At 39.1% G+C, this 14,780-nt stretch overlaps 1 protein-coding gene and 1 pseudogene across 3 annotated transcripts in view; one reads left to right on the forward strand and one right to left on the reverse strand.

The window, feature by feature from the left end:
- ANKRD6 (ankyrin repeat domain 6) overlaps positions 1 to 14,780 on the forward strand; it is a 252,189-nt gene that overhangs the window by 167,950 nt on the left and 69,459 nt on the right. The window lies entirely within an intron of this gene.
- On the reverse strand, positions 557 to 783 carry LOC143682803 (cytochrome c oxidase subunit 7B, mitochondrial pseudogene; annotated as a pseudogene).

Below are 14,780 nucleotides of genomic sequence, written 5' to 3' on the forward strand. Positions count from 1 at the left end.
TTGAGAATAAATGCACAGGAAAGATTGAGATTGATCAGTTTTAGATGTAATCTGTTGACTTTCTATTAAGATTGATGAGGAGTTTAGCTCTTGCTCATGCTCTTTTCTCCTGCACTTTCTCCCAATCTAGTTGTATCACAATTTTTATCAGATCCATAATTAATGTGATTATGTAAATACCATTAACTGGTGAGCTGAGAAGTGTTCTATTAGTGCATTTCCATTTTTTAAATTCAATTAACTGTTTTTCCTGGAGTTGATAATTGCCTTGATTTTTCATTTGTTTAATTTTATTTAATTTTTTTCTTTAAAATTGATTTTAATTTTTTTCATCTACCCTACAACAACTATAAAAAAGAAAACAAACAGTTCTTAGTACAGTTGTGTGTGATTAAAATTCACAAATTTATCATTTTTACTATTTTCCTGGAGATGTCCCGCAGTCTTCAGGAAGAAAGCATCACCTTGATTTGTCCATGAGTGGATACATTGCCATTGTTTAACCTGATCCATTTTACGGTAGTTGCTTGAGCAACCTAGGAAACTACAACACACTTCATTCCTTTGGGGTGACCCTGCCAACAAGGGACAGGTTTCATTCTATTACAATTTGTGTTGCTGTCTATGTCCATACTGCAACAGAGAGTGGCTGCACTAGCTAACACAGCATTACAGTATTTGTTGTGCCAATCATACATGTCTCTGGTAGCTCTGCCTTGGCATTGTTTGCTGAATGTTTTGAACTTGGAGACAGTTCAGTGCATTTTGGGGCATGGGAAACATCACAAAGTTGTAGGTAGAGTTGTGGCAACTGCAGTTGCTGGCTTGGTGCAATTGCCCATCCTTATCCTTGCTGCTAGGTTTTGTTGTTGTTTTTGTTCTTGGTGTTGGGGGCGGAAACTGTCAATTTGTGACTTTGCCAAATGATTTTTTGCTCCCAAATGGAGAAAGGAAGGAAAAACATAAAAAACAACAAAATAGGTACAGCCTCTTCAAGACCCCTCTGCCACTTTTGTCTGAGTGGAGTTGGAAAGTGGCCACCCTCAGAGCCAGTACCCCAGCAAACCAAAGTAAATGATCAAAAGCAGTGACCAGCGATCAGACCACACTCCCCAGGATTCTGGAGGACTAGATTTTTGTAGCCCATCACGGCACCAACAAGCTGCAGTGCTGCATTAGGAGCCCAGGCTAAGGTCCCACCACTGCCTGCCATGTGGTTGGGGTTGGGTGAGGGGCGGAAGCCCTGAACAGAGGATGAAATTCACCAGTATTTACTGCAGTTGACCAGCCACTTCCTCCAGCTCCCAGTGTTCCACTAGTCTCCACAGTGTCAAAAGAGTTGATTCAGACGTGTGGGCTCAGTCATTGTTTTGGCGTAGAGACTGTTTCCTAAGGCTTCCTACTCTGCCATCTTCCCAAAATTCTTGCCTCAGAATTTTGAAGGCAATGTTTCATTTCTTTGAGCTTAGTGTTGTTGTTGGGAAACTCACTTTACGGATTCTTCCTTGCAAATGCCCCCTGAAAATCCTCTCGCATCCACTCTGTGCCTTTATGTCCTGCCCACTCAGAACACAGTTGAGGAGCCACCGCATCCATGAAGCCCACTCAGAAACTCGCTGTCCTCTTAGCTGATGATATACCTGCCATCCAGCAGTTGTGCCCCTCGTAACTGCACACCGCTCTCTGGGTGCTCAGAACCCCCCACCAGTTTATCACTGAGGGTCATTATTTATCTGTTACACTTTAACTGTGTAACAGATGAATTAATTTAATAGATAAATTACTGGTCTCTACCCACTAGTTGCTGGTAGGCACTCCCTGCAAATTGAGCAAACAAAAATGTCTCCAGACATTGCCAGATGTCTCCCGGGGGACAAAATTGCCCCTAGTTGAAAACCACTGATATAGGCAAAAACCTCTTTGCCTCACTGAGTCTCAATTTCCTCTCAAAACTTACAGAGTCTCCTTTAGAATTAAGGGTGATAACACGTTGTTGAAATTATAAAATCTTAGTGGGTGCAAAATATTGGATATTTTTAACCTGTCCAGTGCCTGTCACAGTATTTGCACAGTAAGTTCTATATATGTTGACCAGGAGAATAATGTTGGTTGTAGATTGCTTACCCATAGAACTTATTAGGTTTCAGGTGGCCCTTTAAGGTTTGACCATGACAACTCTATTATCCTCACCATACAGATGAGGGAACTGAGGCAAGGAGAGTTAGGTAACCCACGCACAGTTTCAGTTAGAAAGTGTCAGAACTGTGATCTGAACTCTGGCCATCTGGTTCCAGAGTCCTTGCTCTTAACAATTGTGTTTCAACTGTGTTATGACACTGGATTGTGAACTGCCCATGAGAAGCTGCTTATTAGAACATTTTCCTTGGCATCTTACACATAATAGACAAAATCTGCAAATATTTTATTAATTGGAAACTTATATACTCAGGTACTTTAAATCAATAGCCCCATAATAGTATACCATGCATACCATTCCAATAATGTGTGTAACATTTTAGAATTTCAAGGAAATAGAAACCTCAGAAGAAAAGTGAGTTGAACAAGTAAAGAAGTACCAGAACTGGGTCCAGAACCAGGTCTCTTGCCTTTCATACGGATGCCCTCTCTGTTATATGTCTCAGATAAGGAAGTCCTCATGGGGATTTACTTGGCAGCTAACAGTGTGTGTTATGAAACCCCCCCACCAATTAGGGTTGGAGTTTTTATATGCAGGGCAAGTAGTCACAGGTAATGTGATTGGAAGGGGGAATTGCTGTGCAAAGTAGATATAAGAGTTTAATGCTCATTTTATGGCAGATATACTGAGAACTCTGATTTCAATTTGCATAATTTTCATAGTAAATCAATTATTTTCATGTGGTATTGACCGGTGCATTTTAAGTTAGAACAGGTAAACTGATAAAGATACTGGGTATCCTAAGAAATTCAACATATCTCTGGAGAAAATTTTCTGGGTGTTAGAGATGATAACTCAGGATCTTCCTGTAATTTGGCTCCTGACTTCTCTGCCACTGCTCTCACCAAAGTCACTCATTGTATCACTCATCTAGCAAATATTTATTGAGCACCTGCTTTGTGCCAGTGAATCCAGGAGAAAAGAGTCTTGGTCCTCGTGGAGTTTGTATTCCAATGGAGAGAGATGGACAAGAATTTGACAGTGTTCCCTGTCCTCCTCCCCCTGAAGTTTTCCTCCTCTTCCATAAAGTTTTGACTCCTGGTTTCTTCCAACTGCTCCTTCTCCATCTCCTTTTGTTCTTCCCACCTCAAAAGCTGGCTTTCCTTAGGGTCCCTCACCCCTCATTTGCTCTCATTCCGGACACCTATGTTTAGTTTACCAGCTCTGCTGTTGGCCATGTCTCCTTCTCTAACTTGCCTCTTGTCTTCTGACCGACATGTCATGCCTTCATGGGTATTTTAATCTGCTAAAGCTGCTGAAATGCAGAAACCACAAAATGGGTTGCTTTTACAATGGGGACCTAATAGTTTACAAGCCTACAGTTTTGAGGCTGCAGTGTGGCTTCAGTCTACTAATAAGCTCCTTAAGGCTAGGGTTTGTACTTCGGAGTCATCTAAATCTCAATTTCATTACCCTGGAGTAGTGGGAAGTACTAAACAGAGACACCGCATGTAGAGCCTTTAGAAGAGTGCCTCAAATATAATAAGCAGTCAGTTTAGCCTTGTTTTTAAAATTAGAATCTTTCCATCATGTATTCTGCTCCCAGCCCACTAATTACTTTTGTGTGTCTTTTCAGAAGTATTTATGCGTGTAAAAGCAGATCAAAATCATTCTAAAAAAAGTATTATAAATAGACTCAACCTGCCCATAATGATCTTCACTTCACAAGAAACCTAGGAGATTCGCCATATCAATGAACATAGATCTAATTATTTTTAAGGACTCTATGGTCTCATTGTATGGATGAATTGTATTTGCTCAAGTTACCTACTGATGGGAATTTAGGTTGTTTACACGTTTTTGTGCAGTTTGTTATTACAGGCAATGCTGCAAGGAATAGACTTATATGTGTGCTTCAGACTTATAAGAATATCTCTGTTGGGTAAATTCCTGGAGGGGAAAGAAGAAAGAAAAAGCAAAGAAACTAAAGTCCATATTCAGGTATACCTCTGACTCATTGGCACTTTTTTTTTCAGTTATTTTAGCAAGCCCTAAATCAAGACAGGATATTCTTATTAACCCCAGTTTTTTAAAAAAAAGTGGTTTGTGGTCCAATGGGTAAGCTGAGGTATCAGTTCAAGGAGGGCTTGAGGCTGATGGTGCTAGGGTGTGTTTAAGGCAGGTTTTTCTTTGTCTCAACAGCAGAGGTTTACCACTCATTGTCTTACACCTGATTACTTTGCATATTTTGCTCCCTTGTACTTGCAGTCATTTGACTTTGGGACCCTTGAAAGTTCACAGACTACTACGGGGCTCAGGGAACAGTTACATCTTAATGCAAAACTTGTCAGGGTGCCCATTCTTGGTCTAGAGTTGCGAGGCCCTTGCAGTTGTTTTTATAAAAGCAAACATCACTAAGTGGTTTATAAACACCTTTATCTTGTACCACTTAACGTAAGTGCCATTATCATCCACCGTTTTTTTTAGATGCAGCTGAGCCAGTAGAAAAGGACAGAAACTTTGGTGTCAATCAGTCGTGGTTCATATCCCCACTCTAACCCATTTCTAGCTCTGTGACCTTAGGCAAGGCCATTTAGTGTCTGCATCTGAAAAATGCAGTTAATCTCAACTTGGTGGGGTTGCCTGAAGATCAAATGAGATGATGAGTAAAGTTTTTAGCTTAGTGCCCAGCACTTCATAAATGACTACTGTAGCCATTTTGGGGGGAGAGGGTGGAAGTTACGAAGCTGATTTAAAAATTTATATAAAAATCTAGAGTAGCCAAAACAATTTTGAAGAATAAAATCGGAAGGCTCACAGTACCGAATTTCAGGATTCACCCTAAGTTTTCAGTAATGAAGACAACGTGATAGTGGTTTAAAGATAGATGAATAGATTAAGGAAACAGAAAAGAGAGTCCAAAAATAGACCCATACATTTGTGGTCAATTGCTTTTTGACAAGGGTGTCAATGCAATTCAATGGAGAAAAAATAGTCCTTTCAAAAATGGTGCTGGAACAATTGGAAGTCTAAGCAAAACCGTGAGCCTTAACCTTCACCTTGCACCACATACAAAAATGAACTCCAATGGGATCTCAGATCTGAATGTACGCACTAAAACTATAAAACTTCTAGGAGAAAACATAAGATAATCTTTGTGATCCTTGTTTTTAAATCGAGCACAAAGCATAAAAGGAAACAACTGAAACTTTCATTATGTTGCTAGTGGAAATGCAAAGCAGTATAGCCACTTCGGCAGTTTCTTTGAAGTTAAATATATGCTTATCATATGACCCAAGGATTCCACTCCCAAGTATCCACCCAAGAGAAACGAAAACTTGAACATGCAAAGACTTTTACACAAATATTCATAATTACCAGAAATTGGAAACAACTCAAATATCCATCAGCGGCTGAGCTGATAAATTGTGGAATGTTTTCAGCACTAAAAAGGACTGAAATACTATTACAGGTAACAACATGAATGAATCTCAAAATCATTATGTAATTGAATTGATACGGAAGGCCACACACAGTATGATCCTATTTATTTAACATTCTAGATGAGTCAAAACTGTAGGGACAGAGAGTTGGGTACAGTCTAACTGGAAAACTGTCTTTTAAATTTTTCAGTGCTGTACTCTCTCTATTATATTATAACACCTCAATGTAAATTAAACCAAAGCTTTCAAGTTAAAAAAAAAACAAAACTGTAGGGACAGAAAACAGATCAGTAATTGCCAGGGGCTGTGGATGGTGGGATTGACTGAAAAGGGGCAGGAGGGAACTTTTTGGTATGATAAAAATATTCTATGTCTTGCTTGTTATGATTTATATGATTGTATATATTTATCTAAACACATCAAACTGGATACATTAAAAGGATGAATTTTATTGGATTTAAATTATAACTCAAGAAATGTGACTTTTTCAAAGCAAGCTCTTCTAGATATAATCTAGATATATAATAAAATATAATGTATATTATATAAAAATATATCTAGATATAGACTATATATTTTTCTTATAGATAAGGAAACAGAAGCTTAAGGAGGTTAAGTAACTCTGTTCAAGTCAGTTGTAAGTTGTTTATGGTTCCTGTGGAACTTTTGCATCATGATTCTCCCTATCTTAGTGAATGACTGTACTCCAATATAGATTTATATATGCAGGTGAAATACAAAGGGTTTGACTTTAGCAAAGTAATTTTTCCCATTGTGAGCCCTTGATGGTGTTTGCAGAAATGCAGAGCATGCCAGAGTGGGAGATATTTTCTGGCAGCCACTTCTAAGAGAGGGCTTGGAGTCGAGTGACTCACACTCACAGCCTCAAGAAACACATCAACAACGAGCTCTGCACATGGGGTTCTTGCTGCTGCTGCTCCTGCTGCTCTAAGCTTCCTCTTCTTAAGCCTGTCTCCCATTTGGCCAAAACCTACAGGAGGATTCTGTGGGGCTGGCTTCCCAGGAGGAGGAGAGAGCAGTGGAAACCCTTTTTGTTGTTATTCACTTGTATCATCTTTGCTTCTGTAGTTAGTGTTTACTATTAGGATGTGTTAGAAAGTTGTGGAACTGAACCCATGCTCAACTTCGCACATGAGAACCTTCATTTGCAGGCCCATTAGCCTGTGGGTTTGTAGTAAGCTGCCAGTCTCCAGGAGGTGGGCAGAGGGAAAAGCAGATGCTTACAAAGGTTGTGGGTCCTGTGAATATGTTCACCTGAGAGAATGTGTTGTGTGTAGCATGCTTCTTTCAGAAGACTCCATTTACCGTTGTTGTTGTTTTTTCTGATATAGGCATTTAGGGCAATAAATTTCCCTCTTAGCACTGCCTTTGCTGCGTCCCATACGTTTTGATATGTTGTGTTTTCATTTTCATTCGCCTCGAGGTATTTGCTAATTTCTCTAGCAATTTCTTCTTTGACCCAGTCATTGTTTAGGAGTGTGTTGTTGAGCCTCCACGTATTTGTGAATTTTCTGGCACTCCGCCTATTATTGATTTCCAACTTCATTCCTTTATGTTCCGAGAAAGTGTTGTGTATGATTTCAATATTTTTAAATTTGTTAAGACTTGCTTTGTGACCCAGCATATGGTCTATCTTTGAGAATGATCCATGAGCACTTGAGAAAAAGGTGAATCCTGCTGTTGTGGGATGTAATGTCCTATAAATGTCTGTTAAGTCTAGCTCATTTATAGTAATATTCAGATTCTCTATTTCTTTATTGATCCTCTGTCTAGATGTTCTGTCCATTGATGAGAGTGGTGAATTGAAGTCTCCAACTATTATGGTATACGAGTCTATTTCCCTTTTCAGTGTTTGCAGTGTATTCCTCACGTATTTTGGGGCATTCTGGTTCGGTGCGTAAATATTTATGATTGTTATGTCTTCTTGCTTAATTGTTCCTTTTATTAGTATATAGTGTCCTTCTTTGTCTCTTTTAACTGCTTTACAGTCTAATTTGAAGTCTAATTTGTTGGATATTAGTGTAGCCACTCCTGCTCTTTTCTGGTTGTTATTTGCATGAAATATCTTTTCCCAACCTTTCACTTTCAACCTATGTTTATCTTTGGGTCTAAGATGTGTTTCCTGTAGACAGTATATAGAAGGATCATGTTTTTTAATCCATTCTGCCAATCTATGTCTTTTGATTGGGGAATTCAGTTCATTGACATTTAGTGTTATTACTGTTTGGATAATATTTTCCTCTAACATTTTGCCTTTTATATTATATATATCATATCTGATTTTCCTTCTTTCTACACTCTTCTCCATACCTCTCTCTTCTGTCTTTTTGTATCTGACTCTAGTGCTCCCTTTAGTATTTCTTGCAGAGCTGGTCTCTTGGTCACAAATTCTCTCAGTGACTTTTTGTCTGAGAATGTTTTAATTTCTCCCTCATTTTTGAAGGATAATTTTGCTGGATATAGAAGTCTTGGTTGGCAGTTTTTCTCTTTTAGTAATTTAAATATATCATCCCACTGTCTTCTAGCTTCCATGGTTTCTGCTGAGAAATCTACACATAGTCTTATTGGGTTTCCCTTGTATGTGATGGATTGTTTTTCTCTTGCTACTTTCAAGATCCTCTCTTTCTCTTTGACCTCTGACATTCTAACTAGTAAGTGTCTTGGAGAACGCCTATTTGGGTCTAATCTCTTTGGGGTGCGCTGCACTTCTTGGATCTGTAGTTTTAGGTCTTTCATAAGAGTTGGGAAATTTTGAGTGATAATTTCTTCCATTAGTTTTTCTCCTCCTTTTCCCTTCTCTTCTCCTTCTGGGACACCCACAACACGTATATTTGTGCGGTTCATATTGTCCTTGAGTTCCCTGATCCCCTGTTCAAATTTTTCCATTCTTTTCCCGATAGTTTCTGTTTCTTTTTGGAATTCAGATGTTCCATCCTCCAAATCACTAATTCTATCTTCTGTCTCTTTAAATCTATCATTGTAGGTATCCATTGTTTTCTCCATCTTTTCTACTTTATCCTTCACTTCCATAAGTTCTGTGATTTGTTTTTTCAGTTTTTCTATTTCTTCTTTATGTTCAGCCCATGTCCTCTTCATGTCCTCCCTCAATTTATCGATTTCATTTTTGAAGAGGTTTTCCATTTCTGTTCGTATATTCAGCATTAGTTGTCTTAGCTCTTGTATCTCATTTGAACTATTGGTTTGTTCCTTTGACTGGGCCATATTCTCAATCTTCTGAGTGTGGACAGTTATCTTCTGCTGCTGGCGTCTGGGCATTTAGTCAGATTTCCCTGGGTGTCGGACCCAACAAGGTCGTAAGATTTTTCTGTGAAATCTCTGGGTTCTGTTTTTCTTATCCTGCCAAGTAGGTGGCGCTCGTGGCACACGTTTGTCTGTGGGTCCCACCAGTAAAAGGTGCTGTGGGTCCTTTAACTTTGGAAAACTCTCGCCATCCAGGAGGTTCGCTAGCCGAAGCGTCTTGGAAGAGTGCCAGCCGGCCCGGGGTCCGAACGCGGGGAGGGTCGCTGGCCGCCGCAGCCCGGGAAAGCACCCGTCCGAATTTCCTAGTCGGCCCGGTGGCGGGAGGGCGCCAGCCGCAGCAGCCCGCCCGGGAGAGTGCACGTTCCCGGGGAGTCACGGGTTTGGAAGGGCCCCCCCCCCCGTCACCGTTCTCCGTGGCCTGGGGATTTCTGATCCAATTCTCTCAGTTGGTCCGGGGGGCCGCGCGTGGTGTGGGCGCCAGCCGCCGCAGTTTGAGAGGACCGCCTGTCCAATTCTCCCAGCCGGCCCGGGAAGGGGAAAGGGAGTGACTCCGGCCGCTTGCCGCCCCGCCCGGTGAAGCCCGCGCCCCTCGGCGATCTCACCAGAGCGGGTTCTGTCAGCCAGCCAGCCGTTCCAGGATGGGGTACGCTGTCTTTTTTATCTCTGTCGTGGCTTTGGGAGCTCTTCTGTATCGTTTCTACTCCCCTAGTAGCTGTCCTGGAGGAGAAACTAAGATCCGTGCATCTTACTAAGCCGCCATCTTCTCCGGAAGTGTTGTTGTTGTTTTTTACCCATCCCTTCCCTTTTCCACCCTCCCCTGGGGTCTATATACTGTTTTTTTTTAAATGCAGTTTTACTGAGATATATTTACATGCCATATAATCATCCAAAGTATAGAATCACTGATTCACGGTATCATCATATAGTTGTGCATTCATCACCATAATCAATTTTTGAACATTTTCATTACTCCAAAAAAAGATACATTTAAGGCTAAAAATAAAAATGAAGAATACCCAAAATATTCCATATTCCTTATCCTGCCGAGTATTTATTTATTTTTCGACCTTAATTTTTTTATTCATCTGTCCATACACTGGTTAAAGGGAGTGTCAGCCACAAGGTTTTCACAATCACACAGTCACACTATAAAAGCTATATAGTTATACAGTCATCTTCAGGAATCAGAGCTACTGGAATATAGGTCAACAATTTCAGGTACTTCCTTCTAGCCACTCCAATACACCACAAACTAAAAAGGGAAATCTATAGAATGCATAAGAATAACCTCCAGGATAACCTTTCAACTCTTATATGAAATCCCTCAGCCGATGAGACTTTATTTTGTCTCATTTCTCTCTTCCCCTTTTTGGTCAAGAAGGCTCAATCCCGCAATGCCGGGTGTTGGCTCATCCCCGGGAGTCATGTCCCATGTTGCTAGGGAGATTGACCCCCTGGGAGTGAGTTCACCTGCCAAGTTAGCTTAGAGAGTCAACATCTGAGCAACAAAAGAGGTTCTTTCAGGGTGACTCTTAGGTATAATTAAAAGTAGGCTTAGCTTTTCCTTTGCAGGAATAAGTTTCCCCACTACTTGGAGAATACCAGGAATTCCCCAGGTGGAGAAGTTTAGTATTTCCATCTTTTTCTGCAGTCCCTCAAGGGAGCAAATACTTTTTTATTCTTTGCCCAAATGACTCTGGGATATATCAGGGCATCAGACTAACCTGTACAAACCAACAAGCTCTCACTCCTTAGTCAAAGTTTCCATGTAATTATGGTATTTGAATAAATTGACTATACGTTAAAGTAGATAATATGCGACAGAAAATAGAAATTTTGCACCAAATAGATAGTTCTTCCTTTGGTCTCACACAGAAGTTGAAATTTTAACACAGGTCGATATCATCCTTTACCCTTTAGTCTGATTTACCCTAATCCTAACCAGATCAGCTCCATTCATATTTCTAATGGAGGTCTGATCTTTTTCAGATTTTCTAGCAACTGCTGTATGGGACAATGCTGACTTTCAGAGTTGTGAACTCTAGCTTTGAGTCTCAGGGATCACATAGGTACCCTAAGTTCCAGAGACCAACCAGGTTATACACAAAGAGCTCAGCATCTCAAAATTTAAAATAACCATTACAACTCAGTTTGCAAGACCTTACAATCTAGGAACCTTTACAGTAAGTCTCTCCCTGATAACTTATGCCGTTGGGTTCAATTCTTACAATTTTCATGTTATACTTAGTCCATATTATAATGTTTGTCTTTTTTTTTTTCTGGCTTATTTCACTCAATTTACTATCCTCAAGGTCCATTAACCTAGTTGCAAGCCTCAAACTTCATTCCTTCTTGCAGCTGCTCAGTATTCCATTGTTTGTGTAGACCTCTGTTTGCCTTTCTCTTCATAAGTCAGTGTACCCTTAGGCCACCTCCTTCCATTGCAATTTGTGAATATTGCCGCCATAATCACTAGTGTGCAAATGCCCATTCATGTTCCTGTTTTCAGTTCTTCCCAGTATATACCTAATAAGGGGGCTGCTGGATCATATAGCAATCCTATATCTAACTTCCTTTTCCAACTATCACACTGTCTTCCAGATGGACTGCTCAATTCTACTTCTCTGCAACAGTGAATAGGGAATAGTACATCCTCTCTCCACATTTTATCCAGCACTTGTATCTTTTTATTTTTTAAACAGTTTTATTCACATACCATATAATCCATCGTAATAATCATTGGTTCCTGGTATAATCACTTAATTATGCATTCACCACCACAACTATATGAGGAAATTTCCATTTCTTCTGCAAAAAAAAAAAAAGAGGAAGAAGAAGAAGAAAAATGAAGAACAAAAAATTAAAAAACATGAAAATAAAAATTAAAAATTAAAAAAGAAAAAAGGGGCGGACCACGGTGGCTCAGCAGGTAAGAATGCTTGCCTGCCAAGCCCGAGGACCTGGGTTCGTTTCCCGGTGCCTACCCATGTAAATAAATAAATAAATAAATAAAAGGAGGAATACCAACACTAAGAATCTCATACCCCTCACTTATATCCCCCTCTTATTGACATTTAACTTTGGTATAATGCCTCTGTTCCATTTATATATTACAGTGTCAACCATAGACTCTAGTTTGCATTGATTGCATTTTTTTCCATATACCATCCTGTTTTCACCACCTTGTAATATTGACATTCTTTTGTTCTCCCTCATGTAAAACCTTTCTTATATTTGTATATTTAATCACCGTCTTTGACCACTCTAGATTTCACTAAGTTATACAGTCGCAGACTTTACTGTCTCTCTTTTTTTCTGGTGTTCATACATGCTCCTAGCCTTCCTCTTTCAACTCAAATTCATCCTTGTTCAGTGTACTTACAATATTGCGCTACCATCAGATAGTATTGTGATAACACTTTCTGGTCTGTATAATCAATCCTGGTGAACATTCAGTACTCTTTCAGTATCAGATGCCCAGTCTCTACTCTTTTTCTACTTCCTGAAAACCTGTGTTCTCTCAAAGTCCACTCATTAATGTTAGTGCATATTAGTGAGACCATACAGTATTTGTCCTTTGGTTTCTGGCTAATTTCATAATGACCTCAAGATTCATCCATGTCGTTGCATATTTCATGACTTTATTCTGTCTCACCACCGTGTAATATTCCATCGTATGTATATAGCACAGTTTATTTATCCACCCGTCCATTGATGAACTTTTGAGCTGTTTCCATCTCTTGGCAATCATGAATAATACCACTATAAACATCAGTCTGCAAATTTCCATTCATGTCCCTGCCTTCAGTTCCTCTGAATATACACAGTGTCCTCTGCCTTCAATTCCTCTGAATATACACCTAGTAATAGGATTGCTGGGACGTATGGCAATTCTATACTTAGTTTCCTAAGGAACTTCAAAACTGCTTTCCAGAGTGGTTTCACCATTGTATGTTCCCACCAACAGTGAATAAATGTGCCTCTTTCTCCACTTCCTCTCTAGCACTGTAATTTTCTGTTTTGTTTTTTTTAAATGGCCATTCTAGTAGGTGTGAGATGATATCTCATTGTGGTTTTGGTTTACATTTCCCTAATAGCCAGTGAAGTTGACTGTCTTTTCAAAAAAAAAAAATTTTTTTTTTTAACATGGGCAGGCACCAGGAATTGAACCCAGGTCTCTGGCATGGCAGGCGAGAACTCTGCCTGCTGAGCCACTGTGACGTGGCCTGCCCTTTTCATGTTTTTGAGCCATTTAATTTCCTCTCTTGCAAAGTATCCATGTCTTTTACCTATTTTTTTAATTGGGTTGTATTTTTGTTGTTGAGTTATAGGGTTGCATTATATATTTGAGATATTAAACCCTTATCTGATATTTGTTTTCCAAATATCATCTCCCATTGCATACGCTGCCTTTTTACTTTTCTGACAAAGTCCTTTGAAGCACAGAAGTATTCAGTTCATTTATTTCTTCTTTCATTGTTTGTGCTTTGGGTATGAAGTCTAGGAAAAACTCTCCTATCACAAGATCTTTAAGATATCTCCCTACATTTTCCTCTAAATTTTTATGTTCTTAGTCCTAATGTTTAGGTCTTTAATTCATTTTGAGTTAATTCTAGTTAAGTCATAAGGTATGAGATAGGGGTCCTCTTTCATTGTTTTGGATGTGGATATCCAGTTCTCCAAACACCATTTATTGAAGAGGCTGCTCTTTCCCAGTTGAGTTAGCTTAACCGCCTTATCTAACGTCAGTTGTCCATAGATGAGAGAGTCTATATCTGAACACTCAGTTTGATTCCATTGGTCAGTATATCTGTCTTTATGCCACTACCATGCTGGTTTGACCACTATAGCTTTGCAATATGCTGTAAAGTCAGGCAATATAAATCCACCAACTTCAATCTTTTACAAAAGGTTTTTGGCTATTTGGGACCCTTACCTTTTCAAATAAATTTGATAATTGCCTTTTCCATTTCTGCAAAATAGGCTTTTAGAATTTTGATTGGGATTATGTTGATTTTCTAAATTAATTTGGGTAGAATTGACATCTTAAGGTATCTAGTCTTCCAGTCCATGGACATGGAATGTCCTTCCATCTAGTCTTTGATTTCTTTTAGCAATTTCTTTTAATTTTCTGTATATAGGTCTTTTGTATCCTTAAGCTTATTCCTAAATATTTGATTATTTTTCTTGCTATTGTAAATGGAATTTTTTTCTTGATTTCCTCCTCAGACTGCTCATTACTAGTATATAGAAATGCTACTGATTTTTTATGTATATTGATCTTTTACCCTGCCACTTTGATGTATTCATTTAGTTGCTCTAGTAGCTATAGATTTTTCTGGATTTTCTGCATATAGCATCAAGTCATCTGCAGACAGTAAAGCTGTAATTTTTCCTTGCTAATTTGGATGCATTTTATTTCTTTTTCTGACTAATTGCTCTAGGTAGAACTTCTAGCAAAATGTCACAGGGGTGGCAGTGGGCATCCTTGTCTTGTTCCTGATCTAAGTGGGAAAGCTTTCAGTCTTTCCCCATTGAGTGTGATGTTAGCTGTGGGTTTTTCATATATTCCCTTTATCATGTTGAAGAAATTCCCTTCTATTCTTATCCTCTGAAGTATTTTCATCAAGAAAGGATGTTGCATTTTGTCAGGTGCCTTTTCTGAATCAATTGAGATGTTCGTGTGTGGTTTTTTGCTTTGATTAGTTGATATGGTGTATTACATTAATTGATTTTCTTATGTTGAACCAGCCTTGCATACCTGGGACAAGTCCCACTTGGTTATGGTGTTTAATTCTTTTAATGTGCTATTGGATTTGATTTGCGATTATTTTATTGTCGATTTTTACATCTATATTCATTAAAGAGATTGGTCTATAATTTTCTTGTATCTGTGTCTGGCTTTGATATTTGGGTGA

Source organism: Tamandua tetradactyla, chromosome 5 (assembly GCF_023851605.1).
Source record: "Tamandua tetradactyla isolate mTamTet1 chromosome 5, mTamTet1.pri, whole genome shotgun sequence".
In the NCBI taxonomy this organism is placed as follows: domain Eukaryota; kingdom Metazoa; phylum Chordata; class Mammalia; order Pilosa; family Myrmecophagidae; genus Tamandua; species Tamandua tetradactyla.